Source organism: Ictidomys tridecemlineatus, chromosome 3 (assembly GCF_052094955.1).
Source record: "Ictidomys tridecemlineatus isolate mIctTri1 chromosome 3, mIctTri1.hap1, whole genome shotgun sequence".
NCBI lineage: Eukaryota > Metazoa > Chordata > Mammalia > Rodentia > Sciuridae > Ictidomys > Ictidomys tridecemlineatus.
The window spans coordinates 31394160-31408334 of record NC_135479.1 but is presented as its reverse complement, the minus strand read 5'-3'; the positions used below and the strand labels follow the sequence as shown (position 1 = coordinate 31408334).

The window sequence follows — 14175 nt, the reverse complement described above, 5'->3', positions numbered from 1 at the left end:
AATCCATTTTTGCACACTATGTTTTTCAAGGAAATTATCCATACCATCTAGGTTTTCAAATGTACCTGACAAAATGCAATACATAGTTTTCACTTAGTATCTTTTGACCTGCTTTATCTATCCATAATATCCATTTTTCTCATTCCAAATATTATATGTATCTTCGCTTATCTGGATTAATTTTTCCAGGGACCTACTTCTTCAGTAGTGTTTTCTTTCCACTTTTCTACTAGTGTTTTTGAAGAATCAGATTTTAGTTTTGCTAACACTCTTTTTCTGGTTCATTAATTTTTTTTTCTTTTTTTTTTAATTTTGATTTTTTGGCCATACTGGGAATTGAACCCAGGGCTTCACGCATGAAGACAAGTGCTCAATCACTGAGCCACGTTCCTAGTCCCTAGTTTATTAATTTTTTTTTTTAGAGAGAGAGAGAATTTTTTAATATTTTTTTAAAGAGAGTGAGAGAGAGAGAGGGAGAGAGAGAGAGAGAGAATTTTTAATATCTATTTTTTAGTTATCGGCGGACACAACATCTTTGTATGTGGTGCTGAGGATCGAACCCAGGCCGCACGCATGCCAGGCGATCGCGCTACCGCTTGAGCCACATCCCCAGCCCTAGTTTATTAATTTTGGTTCTTATATTATTATATGTTACATATCTTAAATTTTTACTACATGAAAATAAGAGTATATCATATAATATTCATATATACCATATCATATATATGGTATTATTTCTTTCCTTCTACTCTTCTCAAGTTTTTTCTGTTGGTTTTGTTGTTGTGGTTGTTTGAGTTTTAGGGTTTTTGTTTATTTGTTTAGTACTGAGAATTGAACCCAAGGTTATTCTACCACTGAGCTATATCCCCCAGTCCTTTTATTTTTTATTTCAAGATAGAGTCTCACTAAGTTGCTGAGCCTGGCCTTAAACTTGCAATCCTCTTGCCTCAGCCTTCTGAGTAGCTGGGATTACAGATGTGCACCACTGCAACTGACCTGTTGCTCTTTTTAAAAATTTTGACTTAGTGGCATAGGCAATTAATTTTGATTTTCTCTTTTCTGATCTTAACATTTAAGTCTACAGATTTCACTCTGGGTACCACTCAAACTACATTTCACAAAATATATAGACTTTTCATTAACATCTAGTTTTTAAAAAGGTTTAGATTTTCAGTATGATTTTTTCTTTGACCCATGGCTTAGTACAGGTGTATATCAGAATTTCTAAACATGAAAGGTACTTGAAGTTTTTTTGCTATTAACTGTTTCTAATTTAACTGAATCAGGGTCAGAGAATGTAGCCTATATGAAGCAGATACTTGTGATATATTTAAACTTGCTATGGTACATGTTCAATTTTATAAATAATTTCCTGTGATCTTGAAAAGCATGTATATGAATTAATTTTTAAGTGTGACATTCTATATGGATCTAAATAAATCAAGCTTATTAATTATGTTATCTTGAATTCCTATGTCCTTATTAATATTTCCGATCTGTAATTTTTATATATATACATTAAAATTTTCATATGACTAGACTTGTCAGTTTCTCTTAAAAATTTCTCAGTTTTACTGTCTTTATTTTTAAAGTATGTTATCAGGTGCATCAAAAAGAACTGTTAAAATCTTCCAATATAACTGCATTTTTTCAACTTATTTTTTCCTCTTTTTGCTTTCTATATTTTAAGACAATATTATTGGGTGCATATACATTTAGGTTTACTATTTTCCTTGTGAATTATTCCTTTAATGTTGACATAGTTGATCTTCATCTTTGCTTTTTTTTTATTCCCTTCAGTACTGGGGATTGATCCAGGGGCACTTAACCACTGAGCCACATCCCCAGCTCTTTTTAGTTTTTATTTTGAGACAGAGTCTCACTAAATTGCTGAGGCTTGCTTTGAACTCAAGATCCTCTTGCTTCAGCCTCCCAAGCCGAAGTTACTTAGTGAGGCCCTAGGTAACTGGGATTACAGGAGTGCTCCACTATGCCCAGCAACCCCAATACATTTTATTTTTTATTTTGAGACAGAGTGTCAGTAAGTTGCCAAGGCTGGCCTTGAATGATTCTCCTGCTTCAGCTCCACTGTAGCTGAGATTATAGGCGTGCACTTCCATATCTGGCTATCCTTCCTTTCTGTTTTACAGTCTAATTTATGATAAATATAATTACTCTGTTAGTTAGCCTTGCCTGGTATACATTTTTCCATCCTTTTACTTTCTACCTTTCAATGCCCTTATGTTTTAGTTAAACTTCTTGTAAACAATATATAGCTATTTTTTATGCATTTGTTTTCTTAACTGGTATGTCCAGTTCATTTACATTTATTGTGGTTATTAATATTTTTAAATAGATCTCAAGAGCACAAAAATATATTAGTCACAATCTCTTTTATAACAAACTTTTATCATTGAGTATGCTTGTGGCTCCTTTTTTTATATGTTGGTATTGTGAATACCTGTAAACCTACTATTCAAACAGAGAACTAAAAAAGAAACAGTGACTGTATCTACCTATGTGTTCCTCCCTACCCCATTTAAAGTACCCACCAAAGTACCCACCAAACCCGAATCTTACATTTATCTATCTATCTATCTATTTATTTATTGCTTTTTTCAAAAAAGTTTTATCAGCTGAGCACAATGCAACATACCTGTAATCCCAGCAACTTGGAAGGCCAAGGCAGAAGGGTCACAAACAAGTTCAAGACTACTCTGAGCAACTTAGTGAGACCCTGTCTCAAAATAAAAAATAAAAAGGGCTCAGGAAGTAACTCAGTGGTAGAGCACTCCTGGGTTTTATCCCCAGTAATGGAAATAAAGAAAAAATCACATATTATCAATGACTGAGTTATATAATATTTTGGTTTTTCCTAACTTTATGAAAATATTCTGAGGCTGATTGTTTTACTTGCTATGGAATTTTTAATAATCATCTAGATCGCTGCATCAGGTTGTAGTTCAATGTTTCTTATAGTGGTATGATATTGCATTATGGGATGGTGCCACAGTTTTGTTAGTCCATTTTTCTGTCAGTAGCTCTTTGTGTTCTTTCCAGTTTTCTGCTCTGTAAATATTATTGTGATGAGCATTTTCACCTTGCAGTGTATGTGGGTCAGAATTGCTCTTTGGAGTGATTGCTGGGGGACAGGTATGTGAACGTAACACCTTTACCAAGTAATGCGGAGCTATGTTCCAAAATGATATTCCAAAACATACTTCTACTAACAATCTATGAGAGAGCTGTCAATCCACTGATTTCTGTCATTCTGAAATTTACATCTTGATTCTTGTTTGGCATCTTTTAATTACTTTTCTTTTTCTAAACTTTCTTTTGCCGTCTTTCTATGCTTCTCCTGAGATGATCACGAATTCTTTGTTTCCCTTTCCTCTTTTAACTAATCTAGAAGTTGTAAATTCTATTTCTACTCTTTCAGTGATGACGATTTTTAACATGTTTGAGTGATCAAAAGTAAATCAAATTTCCTACAATAATCTAACAACAAATCAACTTCAATTACAACCTCTCACTTTACATACTATTTTTGCTTGTTATTTTATTTTGTTAATTAATTAGTTGATTAATTAATTCTCTGCTGCAGATTGAACCCAGAGCCTGGAACATGTTAAGCAAGTGCTCTACCACCGAGCTGTGTCCCCAGCCCATTGTTGTTATATTCGATCCTCTTGGTTTATACGTCCCTAGTTTTAATCCCTACAGTAATTTTTTTTTTTTTTTTTTTTTTTAGTGGTGTCCCTACAGTAATTTTATGTACCATCAATTCATTGTTTAGATTTATCCATGTTTACCTGGGCACAATGGTGCATGCCTGTAATCCCAGAGATGGGAGGCTGAAGCAAGAAGATCACATGTTTGAGGCCCAGCCTTAGAAACTTAGTGAGGCCCTAAGTAACTTAGTGAGACCTGTCTCAAAATAAAAAGGGCTGGAGATATAGCTCAGTGGTAAAACATCCCTGGGTTCAATCCCTGGTACCAATAAAATAAAATAAAAAGATTTATTCATATTTACCAACTTGTTCACCTTTTCTTCTAACATCCTCTTTCTAGGTACCAGCTCTTTTAAAAAACCTGAAACATACCCTTTAGTAGTTCTTTCCAGAAAGTTATGTGATATGCTCTTTACATTAATATAAAAATGTCATATTTCACTGTCATTCTTGAATGATGATTTCTTTAGGGCAGTATTCCAGATTGACAGTTGCTTAACTTCAGCATTTTTTTTCTTTTTTTTAGTATACTTTACACGTCTTATGTTTCTATCTACTGTTGAGACAGTTGCTATCAGTCTGTCAATCCTTTGTAGGTAATCTGCCTTTTCTCACTGGTTTTAATTTTTTTTCCTCCTTGTCTTTGGTTTGCTCCATTTTTTGCTATGCTGTGTTCAAGTCTGAACTTGTTTTTATTGACCTTGTCCATGACTCATTGTACATCCCCACTCTTGGGATTCATGCTTTCCATCAGGTCTGGAAAATATTCCGCCATTATGTGAATGAAGTCTCTTCTCTCCTGCTCTGGTATTTGATGTTCCATGCATGTTCTCTTTCTATCTAGCAAACTCCAGTCTCTTAGACTTTCCTTTGCTTTGTATCTCTGTGGGGCTTCCTGGGCAGTTTCTTCAAATCCATTCACAGTTCTTTCTTGCGTTGTATCTAATCACACTATATTTAACTTATCACTGAATGTTTTCTTTCAATGACTATGTGTGTCATTGCTAGAAATTTTATTTCAAATCTACCCTTTAAAATAACATTCGGTTATTTTTCTCCTGGTTTCAAATATTCCCTTATGTCTTTAATAATTTTTAAACTTATTTTATAGTCTGTCTGGTAGTTCTGTTATCTGAGGCCCTTGGGACTCTTGTATCTGTTGCACCTTGCTTGTAGAAGATCATATCTGTGTATATTGCGGAGCTTGGCTTTGGCTCTGTACTTTTTTTTTTTTTATTAATTCTAGACTTTCAGATTCCTAGACCATACAGGTATTATAAATTCCAGCCCCACACTCACATCAGTAGCTGAGTGGAAGTCCCAAATTCCCAGAGAAGCCTTTTTCTCCCACCCTCCACCCAGGCTAAGACAGGCACATTTTTTTATCTTCCTATGCCATGGAGAGATGCATTTTTTAGTGAATTTTTTCTCTGATAATTCAGCCTTTTGAGGTTGCTAGCTTTATTGGGGGTTCTCAGTTCTATCTCCTCAGTCTCCTTCCTGTTTGGATCCTTAGCTCTCAGGCACCTGAGCCCAGCAAACCTGCCCCAGATCACCCCCCCTCCCCTCAGCTCACCTGCACACCATGTGTCATCTCCCCTTCCTCATGACCCTAGAGAGAACCTTTCCTACTGTCCCATGAGTTCACTTCAATAAGTATTTATTGCATTATTTTTTGAGAGAGAGAGAATGAGAATTTTTTAATATTTATTTTTTAGTTTTCGGTGGACACAACATCTTTATTTTATTTTTATGTGGTGCTGAGGATCGAACCCAGCACCCTGCACATGCCAGGTGAGCGCCTACTGCTTGAGCCACATCCCCAACCCCTATTTATTGCATTTTGACAAGTATTCCTAAGAGGATTTTCCAGTTATTTAGTCTACCATATTGCCCAAAAGGAAACTCATTTCCATTTAATTTTTTAAAATATTTTTATTAGTTGTTGATGGACCTTTTATTTATTTATTTACAAGCAGTGCTGAGAATCAAACCCAATGCCTCACATACACTAGGCAAGTGCTTTACCACTGAGCCACAACCCCAACCCTGCATTTAATTTTTTATAATTTCATTTCAAAATTTTAATGACTTTCATTATAACTGTACTTTCCGCCCCCCCCCCCTTAAATTACTATGTCTAAATTTTGGCTTTTCTTCGGAATTATCCCCTCCTGGGTGAATTAGCATTGCTGTGGTCCTAAATGAGGCAAACACAAGTCAATTTGGCTGCACAATTTAATACAATTAATTTATTACAGTACTGGGGATTGAACCCAGGGGTGCTCAACCACCAAGCTACATCCTCAGTCCTTTTTATTGTTTATTTTGAAATAGGGTCTCACTAAGGTAACCAAGCTGGCCTCAAACTTGTAATCCTCCTGCTTCCGCCTCCCAAATTGCTGGGATTACAGATGTGCACCACCAAATATGGTCTGGGTGTCCCTTATAATCATCTGGGGAAATTTTTAAAAATACTAATGCTTGGTTCCACCCTTTAAATTCTGCTCTGGGGAACAGCCCCGACAGAGGGCTTTTTACAAACTCCGCAAATAATTCAATGTGCAACCCAGGTTGGACACGATTAGTTTTAAACACTGATGAAAACAGCAAAACAATAACAACACCTGGGCTCCACCCCAGAATGTCTGAAGTATTTTGTTGGGGTGTGTGTGTGTGGGGGGGTGTTCCTGGCATCACATTTTTTAAAAGTTTCCTGTTGTGAAGCGTCAACGTGAAGAGTCAATGATGTATGAAGTCACTCATGCTCGGGGAGAAGAGTAAAAATAATTCAGAACTGGGAGCAAAAGAATCAAGTCCAGTGGTTTCTACTGTCTGCAAAACAACCCACCAGACACCTGGGGCGCTTTTTAATGATACGGATTCCTGGAGATTGTGATCTTATAGATTTAATGCGGGGCTGGAGAGTCTTCAATTCCCCCAGCAAAAAGTGAAGGCCACCAAATTTGGAAACCCTTCAGCCAACCCACCTTGTTTTACAAAGGAGGAAACCATATCTGATTGAATGCATTTTTCTCAGGATCCTGGAGCTGATTAAGAGGAGAGTTGAGGGCTGGGTATGTAGCTCTGTGATAGAGCACCTGCCTAGCATGCACGAGGCTCTGGGTTCCATGCAGCACTGGGAAAAAGAGAGAGAGAGAGAGAGAGAGAGAGAGAGAGAGAGAGAGAGAGAGAGAGAGAGAGAAAGAGAGGAAAAAAGAAAGTTAACTCCTATCTTCCACTCACTGTTCTTTTCATCTATTTCCAAACAGAAGATCTTTGCTGCTGTTTTGAAAAGACATTGGACAGTTTAAAGACAGTTTAAAAATTGCATTTGTGTGCAGTGATTTCAGGAATGGGAACTTTTCTGTTTGACTTTGTGTGTGGACAGCAGAGCAGAGGAGATATAAAAAAAAAAAAAAAGTCTGTTACATTCTATGTGGGTCTATCTAGCTCAAGACCTTGAGCAGGTAAGCTACTATCACTGTCAACTGCCCCATCTGTAAGAGAGGACCATAAAACATGTCCACAAATTCTTTAATTGTCTAAGAGATGAAGATCTCTTTCTCCTTAAGTGTTGGCTATTCTTAGAAACCAGCTTCTAATGAGCAGGATGTGGAGGAGGTGATGGTGGGTGGGTTCTGAGGCTGGATCACAAGATACAAGGTGGCTTCCTCTTTGCTTTCTCTCTTGAATCACTTGATCTGAGAGAAGCCAGCTGCCATGTCAGGAGGAGGCTCAAGCAGCCCTACAGGGAGGCCCACTTGGGGAATAATTGAGGTTTCCTGTCAACAACTCAAACTGCCTTTCGGGGATTGCAAGTTAGACAAGACACTTTACAAGTGGCTCTGCTGGCCCTGATTCAGGCTTCAGATGATTGCTACTCTTGCCATTGTCTTTTGTTGTTGTTGTTGGGTGCTGGAATTGAACCCGAGTCTCATGCACATGTTCTACCACTAAGGTACATTCCCAGTCCCCCGTCAATGTCTTGACTATATCTTCATGACAGGCCTTGAACTAGAACCTCCCTGCTAAACCATTTCTGATTCCTGACTCTCAGATATGAGAAAATATGTACTTGTTTGAAATGACTAAGTTTGGGGATAATTTGTTACACAGCCCAAGTAACTAATACACAGATCTTTTAAATGCACTGGGATTCATATGCTAACATTTGTAGAACAGTTTAGTTAACTCAAACTAAATGAACTGCATATTCGATATAGAGTAGCGATCGTGTATTATTAATGTTACCAGATTGCAACACATTTCATGTTCAATTAGCTGAAATGCTCTTTCTGGAGCATGGCTTTGCTCATCTTCTTATCCCCACTGCATACTTAGAAAAGGTCACTGTCAAGATATAAAAGTATATATATGATTTAAATGTCTTGACTCAGTTACTAACAACCATGAGCGTGTTTTCAAATTGGAAAAGCAAGATTAATTTCAACTTGCTCTTTTTCACACAATGCTCTTTGTTTACTTTTCGGTATTGCATTTCACTGCCACGCCGGGCGCCTCTCTTATTAAAGAGTCTGTTCATTTATCCCTCGCCCCGTAGTCTCACAAGCCTTACTTTTAAAAACGGACACGCCAGACTCTGCACCAGAAAAGCAAGCCATATTTTTACTAGAAAATATTTAGCAAGATGAGTTTTTATTCATGAAAATTTCACCAAGTATAAATTCCACGTCGAAAAGTAATGGGCCCTTTGTATTTCCTTTAAATAAATAAATAGCTTCTTTCCTCAAGAATTATGACTTCTGAGCATGCTCTTAAATTCAGGGCTGGTTCGTTTTCTTCTAAGAAATAGAAAATAAGCCTGTGTGTAGAGATCCTAAGTTGGTCCTGCCTCTGGTTTGGTATAATATGGAGAGTCAAGATGCTATCTTTCTAATAAAGTAATAACTGGAGGTATAAAATACCCGGAAAATCTAAAAACAAACAAACAAACAAACAAAAACACAAAAAAAGGTGAAAGGTGGGAGGCCGAGGGAAAGTGAAACTATATTTTTCGAATGCCCTTGACTGATCTAACATATAAATATCTTCAGGAATCATGTATTTTCTCCAAACACTGTTTGATGTATCGAGGGACACAAAGGTCTATTTTGTTGATATAACAGAGAATTTGTTTCATATTTATTTCTTTTTCCAAATCGGGGAGGAAAATGCAAGATTTTCCCTAATGGAGGGGGTAAACAAACCTAAAATGTGTTTAACCAACATTTTTCTTTTTTTTCCCCCCTTTCTAGTTTCCCATTGGGCATGGCTAGGAATCTAAAGCGCTTTCCTCCCCTTCGTCCCCCTCTGCCTTCCTCCTTCCTTATAAACTCCAAATCATCCTGCCCAGCCTAGGCGCATGCGGCTGAGTAGGGAAGTGGGGGGGGGGCCTGCAAATGAATATCACTGTGAATGACCGACCACCGCAGAGGACCCACAGCAGAGGTGCAGTGAGGGTAGCGATCAGAAAGCTCTCACCTTTAGGAGCTGCAAAAGGTGGGCTGGGAGTTGAGGCTGGCTCTAGCCCCTCCAAGGGGTGGCTTCCTGGGGGAGCCTGCCTTACCCATCCGGTGAGCCCCCTCCCCATGGCCCTCAAGGTATCTGTGCTGGTGTGGTAGGTGCAAAGACCAGCCTCAGGAATATCCCAGGGCTGCTCTCCGACGTCCCTTAAAGCGGTTTAACGGCTGTTTGCCGTTCTGTCGTTGTTATCCTGATATATGGAGGTAAATATTTTATTAAACATCCTCACTGCCCAGCAGTTAGGGAGCCCTTTGCCGCCTGGACCCAGCTGTGGCCCAGCACTGCCCGGGAGTGTGCAAGAACGGTGGGCTGACCTGACAGAGTAATGGCACAAGACCCACCGTTCTGTCCGGTTCTCGACACCTGGAAACTATTTTCTTGGTGGCCTCTCAGGTTTAATCTTCCATTTCTTCTTTTTTTTTTAATCAGTCACCAACTTCGTCTTGATGAAAGGTGCCGGGCCCTCAGAAGAAAATAGCTATGCCTTTTAACTCCAGCTGGAAACGGTTGACACGGTGCCACCGTCACCCTTCCCTTACGCCTCTGGACCAGCCTTGGAACTTACCCCGTCTCCTCTGAGACCTACCTTGCCAAATAGAAATCTAAATATCACAGCTGGAAATACATAGGGCCTCCCCACTCGGGCCCCTTCACACTCTCTACACATTATGCCCATGACCTTCCAACATCCCTATAGTCATTTTCACACACACACACACACACACACACACACACACACACACCGCCCCTCCAGCCTCAGAGCCCCCATCCCCTTGTGGATCTGCCCACAACTAGCTCACAGACCCACAAATGACATGTTCTTTTGGGCCAACATTGGGCCTGCTTTTACAAAATTATTTGATTTTTACCACTTACAAAGTTGAGGTGGCCAAAGTAGCATTAAGTCCATGGCTATCGGGTCATCCCATCACATGCTTGGGTCTTCAGGAGGCCAACCCCACAAAGATCTGCTTTTGTGTGACCAAGTCCCACTTTGGAGGATCGTGGGTATGAGCGCCCTCGTCTGGTGAGCAGAGGAAACGCCTTCTTGCATTTGAGTTCCCTCTAAAGGCAGAGCAAAGAAGCAGGGTCTAGCTTCACAGCCTCCAATTCCAGAGTTCAGGGCCCTGCTACCAAATTCTGAGACCACAGGCTCAGACATCAAGAGGTTTCCTGGAGTTGATGCCAAGACCCACCACAATAGCCCACGCCGCATTTTCTGCAATTACCCATCAGCTAATTCCAAGAGGCTGAAAAAAAAAAAAAAAAAACTAGGGGAAAGGAAGGAGAGGCAGAAAGCGCTGTGCTCTCTGAAGAGGGAATTCAAATGGGTCGGAATCCAATCTATTCATCCAAGTCTGGTATTGACACACATAGAGGGACAGAGCCGGGGAAAGTGAAGGAAAAAGGACGACAAAGGATAGACTCCAGCACAAACTGCTGAGCAAGACGTTCATGCTAAAAATAATACTGCTTGGAGAGGGCATAAGAAAGAGAAGGGTGGCCATGTCCACGGGTGTGGGGGGGGAACAAGGGGCTCTGTGTAGCAACACCCAGAATGAGAAATAAGATAAAGGCAGCACCATCATCTGGGGGTGGGGATGGGAGTGAGGTTAGGAATGAGCACGAAAATAATTTAAAATGAAACAAAATTAATTTCATCACCATCTTCTCACTTCTGTGGATGTGTTGGTGCTCCCCGGGCCCCCACTACAGTGACTGGCCATGCCTCTGGGTTCTGAACAGGCGCCCCAGATCCCCCAGCACCCACTCAGCAAATGCCACATGAGGAAGGAGGGTGAGACCTGGTTTTACATCCGGTAGTGTGAGGCCCAGAAAATCATGAGCATTCAAAGAAATCCATTGCCCTCGTGTCTCTGATGGGGAGGCCTGGCCTGAGAGAAGGCGCTCCTGAGGAAGACCCAGGGGAGGGGGAAGCTGATCACCAGCCTGATGTGAACCTAGAGTGAGAGGAGGCTGTTGAGAACCCTAATGCAATCTTAGGCTCTATTAATAGCACAGCAGAGTGTGGAAGGAGGGAAGCAATAATCCCAGCGCGAGCCAGAGGGTCAGGCCACATGCAGTTTTATGCTCAGTCCTGCGGGCTATATTTTAAGAAAGACACTGGCAAATTCAAGCCTGTTTGGACGAGCATGAAAAGGATTGGACGTGGGTATTTAGACAGCAGCGCGATGAGCTTTACAATCCTTTTACAATTGGCAATAATCGAAATGATTATTGCAGTGAAGCCACGGACTCTCAGGAGCCAGCACCAGGAATCCTGTTTCAGTGTTTACTTCACCTCCTTGAGCTTTGGGGTCCCCTCTCCATAGTAAGGGGATAAGACCCTACCCAGCCTGCTTCCAAGCAACGTTGGGAGGGTAGTCTGCAAAGTTGGGCCAGTATGTACTGAGCATCTGTGGAGGTCCCAGCTGTGTGCCAGGCCAAAGGGACACAAAGAGGAACACAGCATGTGTGTGTCTTTGAAGAGCCGGAAGTTTAGTAGGACAGACAGGCCCATAAGCAGGTACTTTGCATACAGTGTGACAGATGATGATAGATACATGCATTGCTTGGAAATAAGAGGCAGTTAATTTCTTATAAGGAAAGAGTGACAGGAGAGAAAAACTGAGTTCCCTGTGGACATTGTACTACCAAGTGCAGAAAGAAAAGAAATCATCAGAGATCAGGGAAGAGAGGCTGTGAGCAAGAGAAGGGTAGAGCCAGGAAAGCTCAGGACCGCCAAAGGCAACCAAAGGGTCTAGATAGGGTCAGATGCCATCAAGAAGTCAAGGAGGGGCTGGGGATGTGGCTCAAGTGGTAGCGTGCTCGCCTGGCATGCGTGCGGCCCGGGTTCGATCCTCGGCACCACATACAAACAAAGATGTTGTGTCCGCCAAAAACTAAAATATATATATATATTAAAATTCTCTCTCTCTTAAAAAATAAGTCAAGGAGGAGGAAGAAGGAGGCTAGAACATCTCTAGATTGTGGATGTGGAGATTAGGAATCCATCCTTAGTGATCAAGAAATATCTCTCAGGAAAATGATGAAGTCAGAGGTGGCCTTCATTTAGGAAGTTGGTAGAAGGATGCATTTGTTGGGCACCCGCTGCATACCGATGCATTTATTGGGCACCCGCTGCATACTTCGAATGATGTCACACGTTACAGAAATTCAAAAGGCAAAGGATTTTGTTGAAGCCCGTCTCAATCCCGGTGGTGACTTATGGCTAACCCTCTAAGTTCACTAGGGAATAGTGGAAGACAGACGCAGCCGAGGGAGGCAGACAGAATGGTGGCTTCAATGGCCAGTTGGGCTGACCCACGATGATGTTCCTTATGGTCACATTCGGGGGCCAGAAGAAAACAACAACAAAAAAATGTGTTCGTGCACTCCACATACAGCCAGCCTCATCCTCTTCTCCCCATTCCCCTAGATTCTTGGGTGGGTTCCTTTCTGAGAAGTGTCCCCAAGCACGGTTCCCGTCTTAACACCACCTCTCGCGTTTGCTCCCATTTTGTTATTTACCGGTGAAATTAATATTACTCTTCACCCTGCTCACATTCCGGATCCAAGGCGCGTTTTTTTCATCAGTAGGTTTGTGTTTGGTTGATTAGTTATTCATGTATAACGTAAGAGGACAAGAGCTGTAATACAGAGAAATGATTGTGGCGAAGGCAGGCAGACAAGCTCTGGGGTGGCTCCTTTTTTTCTTCTTTTCCTGTGTGTGGGGGGCGGGAGGCAGGTTAGTGGAGGCATTTGGATTACTTGCAGATGCTTGAAACTCTCCCCTCACTGAGCTGACGCAAAATGGGGGATTCAAACAGCTGCCGTGGCTCCTGGATCTGAGTCTCTGCAGCACCTGAGTTTCCCCGGCTGCGTCAGGTCCAACGCCTCTTTTAGACACGGGTTTCTTTCACGGGTTGAATTTTCACAAAGAGGGGTTGACCCTCTAGACTAGCTCTTCTTCCAATTTGCCTTCTCAGCTTCCCCAGAATATCCGATTCCATCACAGTCAAAGAGGTCTTTAGACCAAGAAGGTCCCTCAGGTGGCTTTGCACGGTGTGTGGAACACCTTTTTGCTGTGACCTGAAAAATTCTGCATGATCTTGGTCTGTTTTTCCAACCCTAGGTTGACTCCTTTCCTTTCTCAAACAAAATGAGCAATTCCTCCTTCCAGTCTTTTCATACATGCTTGCTTTTTTATTTTTTTCTCCCCACGGTATTAAGGATTGAACCCAGCGGGGCTCTGCCACTGTGCTACAGGCTTTGTAACTTTTTTTTTTTTTTTTTTTTGGTAATTGCTCAGGTGGCCTCAAACTTCCCACCCTCCTGCTTCAACCTCCCAAATAGCTGTAGTTATAGGAGTGCACCACTGCCTCAGGCTTGGTCCTTTTCCTGGATTATGTATCCTTTCTCCAGGGTATCTCCTTTTCCTTCCCAAACTCTTAGTTTAACTACAACCTTTCTTTCTGTCTGTCTTTCTTTTCTTTTCTTTCTTTTTTTAAATAAGTAACTTTATTTTTTAAAAAATTTTTGGTGAACACAATATCTTTATTTTTTATCTTTATGTGGTGCTGAGGATCGAACCCAGTGCCTCATGCATGCTAGGCAAGCACTCTACCACTGAGCCACACCCCAGCCCATTCTTTCTTTCTTTTTTATTTTGCAATTTTTTTATGTTAATGGACCTTTATTTTATTCAATTATTTATATGTGGTGCTGAGAATCGAGGCCAGTGCCCCACACATGCTAGGCAAGTGCTCTACCACTGAGCCACAACCCCAGCCCATTATTTTGTAATTTTTTATTTTATTTTTTTGCCACTGAGCCACATCCCCAGCCCTATTTTGTATTTCATTTAGAGACAGGGTCTCACGGAGTTGCTTAGCATCTCAACTTGCTGAGGCTGGCT

At 41.0% G+C, this 14175-nt stretch overlaps 1 non-coding gene across 1 annotated transcript; it reads right to left on the bottom strand.

Moving 5' to 3' along the window:
* Positions 1 to 13829: 13829 nt before the first annotated feature.
* On the bottom strand, positions 13830 to 13901 carry Trnaa-agc (transfer RNA alanine (anticodon AGC)). Its single transcript has one exon. It is a non-coding gene; the product is annotated as a tRNA-Ala (tRNA).
* Positions 13902 to 14175: the final 274 nt, after the last annotated feature.